This window comes from Grammomys surdaster, unplaced genomic scaffold (assembly GCF_004785775.1).
Source record: "Grammomys surdaster isolate TR1022 unplaced genomic scaffold, NIH_TR_1.0 125156, whole genome shotgun sequence".
NCBI classification, from domain to species: Eukaryota; Metazoa; Chordata; class Mammalia; order Rodentia; family Muridae; genus Grammomys; species Grammomys surdaster.
In genome coordinates, this window is record NW_021620050.1 from 115,099 (window position 1) to 121,216 (window position 6,118).

At 45.1% G+C, this 6,118-nt stretch overlaps 1 pseudogene; it reads left to right on the forward strand.

The window, feature by feature from the left end:
* The window catches only part of LOC114637050, a 28,213-nt pseudogene extending 26,812 nt beyond the window's left edge, over positions 1–1,401 (forward strand).
* The last annotated feature ends 4,717 nt before the right edge of the window (positions 1,402–6,118 follow it).

The following is a 6,118-nucleotide window of genomic DNA, read 5'->3' on the forward strand; positions in this document are numbered from 1 at the left end:
GAGAGAGAGAGAGAGAGAGAGAGAGAGAGAGAGAGAGAGAGAGAGAGCTTTATAAATTAAGTAACCTCAATTTCTAAATTTCAAAATCCCTAGTTTTCAGAATCTACTTATCAACTCTAATAATTTTTGAGTTAAGTTTGGCTATAGAGTGGTAAGTTTGAGTCAAGATCAGGTGAGAATGCATTTAGTCTTTAGTAGCCCTTCCATTGGAGAGATTAGCGGAGACCAAATTGACCCCATTGCCACAGTGGCCCTTTGGCTTATTTCCTAGCACTGATGCTGATCTTCCTATGAGCAGGTACTCAGCTCCTTTTGGATGCTTGTGTGGAAGCCAGTGTGCCAGCCTTCATCTACAGCAGTTCAATAATTGTGGCTGGACCAAACTCCTACAAGGAGATCGTCCTGAATGGCCATAAGGAAGGGTATCATGAAAGCACATGGTCTGATCCATACCCATACAGCAGAAGGATGGCGGAGAAGGCAGTGCTGGCAGCCAATGGGAGCATCCTGAAAAACGGTGGCATTTTGCATACTTGTGCCTTAAGACTCCCACTCATCTATGGGGAAGAAAACCAAGTCATTTCAACCATTGTAAATACAGCACTCAAGAACAATAGCATAAGTAAGAAATATGACTCACAAGGCATAGTCAGCTCAGTGTATGTGGGCAATGCAGCCTGGGCTCACATTCTGGCTGCCAGGGGCCTACAAGATCCCAAGAAATCCTCAAGCATCCAAGGACGGTTTTATTACATCTCAGATGACACTCCTCACCAAAGCTTGCTGATTTATATGATACCTTGATCAAGGAGTGGGGCCTCCGCCTTGAATCCAGTTGGAGTCTTCCACTCCCCCTGCTCTACTGGCTTGCCTTCCTGCTGGAAACTGTGAGCTTCCTGCTACGTCCAGTCTACAACTATAGGCCACCCTTTACCCGTTTCTTTGTCACAGTGACAAATAGCGTGTTCACTGTCTCCTACAAGAAAGCTCAGCGAGATCTGGGCTATGAGCCACTTGTCAGCTGGGAGGAAGCCAGGCAGAAAACCTCAGACTGGATCGGGACACTGGTGCAGCAGCACAGGGAGACACTGGACACAAAGTCTCAGTGATATGAAGAGGGTGAGGACATGGTCCTGGGTGTTATCAGGTCCTCCAGGAAGGGACTTAGAAACAACCCAACTCTTACAATTCCATTTGACACACTCTCCAACCTGTCTTCAAGTCACCAAAGCCTTGCAAGTCACTGGCTCAGTCACAACCCTTCAACACTAAGCACTTACCCAGAAATTCACAGGCTATTGTGCCTCAGCTGCTGTAACCAAAGGCTCGGGTGATTGTACTGCATTGCCTGGAACCACTTGTAGGTTAGAACTTCATCAGGGCTTCCACTTTCTCCCTCCAGGTCCCAAAGCATTTCTTGTCTGAGAAAATTCCCATTCCTTTATGAAACTCATAGAAAAGAACAATAAAAATGTTTTAATGCTTAACCTGGAAAAGGTGTGTGTTTGGTCACTCGAGTATCCAGCTTTCCTTTCTATATCCAGTTAAGTCCACAGGCAGAGCTGTAGAATCTGACTCCCACTTAGTCGGTCCCAAGTATTGGCCAAACATCTAATCTAGAGTGCTTCAGTTCAGCATTACAAGGTCACAGACAGACTCTTGCATCTGATCTTAGGAAATTAAAACTCCCCTCCCTCTGAGTAGGTGAGCTCACACTGGTTGTGGGGGACAGGGTACAGCACAACCCTAGAGGATAGTCTATCCCTCTAGGGCAAGTCTTGCCTCCCTTGGTCTCCATCCTTCTTAGCCCACATGACTCTCTAGAACCAGAAGCCTTGAGAGGTCTCCAGGAGGTCACTATAACAAATGGCCCAAGGCTGACGAGGTGATCTGAAAGTCTCCTTCTAATGAACCCCCCCAAAATGTATCTCCTACTGAGCCATAGTTTGAAAACCTACTATTCCTACCTCTAAATGCAACTGCCTCCCCCTCTTGTTTCATCCATATCCCATCTCCTCTCTCCTTTTATTGTTTTATTGCCTTAGGCTCTTTCATTGTTCTCTCTCTCTCTCTCTCTCTCTCTCTTTCTCTCTCTCTCTCTTTCCCTCTCCCTCTCCCTCTCCCTCTCCCTCTCTCTCCCTCTCTCTCTCTCTCATCACTCCTAGTTTCTTTGAGCAGAGGAAGCCAGTCAAGACAAGTTTGAAGTCTTACATGATAACAGAGTTAATAGCTGACCTTAACCCTCCCAGCTGAAAAAACCTCTGTCTGCTCAACCACCCTGCCCCAAACTGAAGGAGATGCAGAGGACACCATCTAGAGGGAACAAAACGCCTGTCTCTCATAATACCTGGGATTGCAGATTGGAGCATCAATTTCTATTTCTCCCATATCTATCTGTCTGTCTGTCTGTCTGTCTGTCCATCTTTCCATACATCTGTCTGTCTGCTTATGTGTGAATGGATGTTTTGACAGCATATATGTCTGTGCACTTACTATATACATGTGTGGTTTCCTCAGAAGATAGAAGAGAGTTTCAGATTCCCAGGGACTAGTTTACTGACAGTTGTGTCACTTACCTGTTATATCATACCAGAGAGAGAAGTAAAATCTCACACTGCATCAAAACTTCTTCTTTCTCACTCCATATTAAATAATGTTTATGAGAAGTAATGTTTATAGGTTGGGACTGAGCTCCTATGCTACGGTCAGGAAGCAAAACCATATTGAAGTTCTATACAGCAAACCACACCTTAGAGTATTTTTTTAATCACTACAATCGACAGAGAAAGAGAGAGAGACAGAGAGAGACAGAGACAGAAACAGAGAGAGAGACCAGCACCATTTCACACAGACAGTCTGAAAGAATCTGCTTTTATTTTGTCCCCATCATATGAAGAAACCCTTACTTCAGGTTACTGGACTATGTTCTACGGTATAAAAGGAAGAGTTGCCTGTTCTGGGAATGAAAGTAAATTCCAAGGCATATTTTATACCACCACTTGTTATAAGTTTGGTTTTGGATTCCTGCATTGGTAAATTCTTTGCTTTAAATAGTCAGTGAGGGGGGCTGGAGAGATGGCTCAGTGGTTAAGAGCATTGACTGCACTTCCAGAGGTCCTGAGTTCAAATCCCAGCAACCACATGGTGGCTCACAACCATCTGTAATGAGATCTGATGCCCTCTTCTGGTGTGTCTGAAGACAGCTACAGTGTATTCATATATAATAAATAAATAATTTTAAAAAAGGAAAAAAAACAGTCAGTGAGGATATACCCGCAGCATGCACTCTGTAAAGGGACTGGGAAATACTCAGGAATCACCTGCAATGGCTCAGGTAGAGCTCATCACTGGACACTCAGGTTGTGGGCACCTTTCACAGAGTGAGTGTCCATCCTCCCTGGGGAAACTGAACACACCTTCCCCAAGACTGTTCAGTTAGCTCAGAAGAAACATGACTGATGGGAATGAATGGATCTTCCGTCTTGGTTTTTGGCCTAATTGAAATCCCTCATTGACCCACTGGGCCAGTTTCCTGGAGAAAAGCAGCCTTCCAAGATCTAACAAGGGTGAGTGGAAAGAAAAGAGAGTGAACAGACTCATGGATCTGGCTCCATAAGGCCTTAGAATGCTTTGGATAACAAAGACCTTCCTTACCAAACCTGGACACAGAGTGGCTGGTGGCAATTAGACCTTCAACACACAAGAGTCATGCACTATACGAAATCCATCACAAGGGGGCAGTAAAGGCCCAGAAAGAATGGCAGCAACCCTGTTCAATGTAAGCCTCTTTTTCTTTCCCCTGGATTCTGTGGTCATGGAGTGAGGGAAGCATTCACCGATGGTGTAAGTGTGATGTACCTATGGTTGAAAATAATGGAACAAAGCAGAAGGTGCCTGGGAAAGCTTCAGATAACAGGAGGAACTTGGAAAAGAGAGCCAGGTGAGTCCATGCTGGGAGGGCAGCCTGAGGTTGGTGCAGAGAGGGTCAGTGTGCAGGTGGGGGAGGGAGGAGAGCCAGGGCAATAAAAGAGGCTGGACACCACTTAAGCAGGGTTTGCTGAGAGACATGAGATGTCGCAGGTGCCAGACAGAGCTGGACACTAGACAAGGGTGGCCTCTGGGGACCCGGGGAGTCCAATGAATGGTGTCTTTAAAAGGCCATCTGCTGGAGAGTGTCAGGATACCAAAGGCAATCCATGCTTGATCTTTTATCTTCCAATCCAGGAAAGTGAGCTTTATGCAGTAGAGTGAGTGCTGCTCAAGGAAGAGAGTGAGTGGCTACTGCTCTTCACAGGGCTGTGAAATCCTTAACAAGATGAGGGAGCTAACAGTGATATATCTTTTTCCCCTTGACATGACTCCTAAGTTTATACCTCATCAAAATCTGAACTTTCAGAAAGCTTGATATGAGCTTTGATTTTAAAGAAATGTGATCTGATGAAAAAGAAAGATACAAAATGCTGGGCGGTGGTGGTACATGTCTTTAATCCCAGCAGTTGAAAAACAGAGACAGGCAGATCTCTATATAAGTTCGAGGCCAGCCTGGTCTACAAAGTGAGTTTCCAGACAGCCAGGACTACATAGAGAAAAACTGTCTCAGAAAAAGAGGACAAGGAGGAGGAGGAGGAGGAGAAGGAGGAGGAGAGTTGTAGTAGTAGTAGTAGTGATATGCAAACTAAGAAAATGTATTTTATGCTGAGCCTAGGACCTCTGGCCTATTTTCCATCTTTGATTCACAGACTTAGTGTTTAGTAGAGAACGAAAAACATGACATCGCATAGGGGCTCTAGACAGGAAGGTGCACAGTGTTGAGGGAAAGGTCAAGATCTAAGGGATGTCAATATTCTCGCTGGATGAGGGAAGTGAACACCGTCAGCTTTAGCAGTGAGTAATGAAAGACTCAGGAGGTAGAATAGGCTGTGGAAAGCAGTGAGCACTTAGCTTCAGCTTTCTGGAAAGCCTTCTGGGACAAATGGATTAGAAGAGATGAAGGGACACTCCAAAAATCTAGCGCAAAATGGAGGCCTGGTACTTATGATTATAACAAAATAGAATCAGGTCCACTAAGCCAATCCTGGGGCTAAGTGGAAAGAACACCGGGAAGGATCAAGTGTCCTCACTGTAGTCTATGGGCCCATTTGTCCCAGATACAAATCCCTCATCATTCACAGCCTTCTCTGTGCTGACTAGTTTTAACCACAATCTTGATATGAATCCTCTGGGAAGAGAGGCTTAATGAGGAATTACAAAGTCCAAGTTGGCCCATGTGCATGTCTGTTCTTAGTCAAGGTGGGAAAGCCTGAGACAGATGAAAGCACTAGAGAGCGGAAGTAGCAAGCAGGCCCTATGGATACATTTGCTCCTTTCAGCTCTTACCTGTGTATGTGATGTAACCAGTCTCTTAAGTTCCTGCCTTGATTTCCCCAAAATGATGGACTGTAACCTGAGATTGTACATATGACAAATAAACTCTTTTCTCCTGATACTGCTTCTGGTCAGGGCATTTGTCACAGCAACAGAAATGAAGATAGAAACTAAGCATTCAGTCCCATCCCATCGAACTCCAAATCCTGCGTGCTTTCCCTCATCTCTGGTAGCCTATCTTTGCTTCAATCATCAGCATTCCTTGCTTCATTCCCATCAAGGCCTTACTGCCTGGGTAGGCATTCATGACATCCTTATCCCATCCCTAGATCACTCAGTTGGATGATTCATCAATACAATGAAACTTGAAGCTTCCTACACACACTGGGCACAGTATCCCTTCTGCTTACAAGGTGCCCAGCTGCCCTGACAGCCCATCCTCCTCAGTCCCCTCACTGGCTAGAGTGTCTTTTTACTGCCCTCTATCTTGCACATATCTAATTGCACTACCCATATTGATTCTTATATTACACTCCTCCTCTGCATAGCCCTGTGCTGAGGGTAAATTCACCATATATGCAAGGTGTGTGCGTGAGTGTGTGTGTGTGTGTCCCAAATCATATATATACCAGCAATGCTTGACACAAGACAGCATATAAGAAAGAAAAAGGAGGAGTGGGGAGAAGAGAGGAGAGGGAAGGGAGCAGGGAAAGGTAGGGGAAGAAGGAAAACAAATTTAAAGAAATGAGCAGAG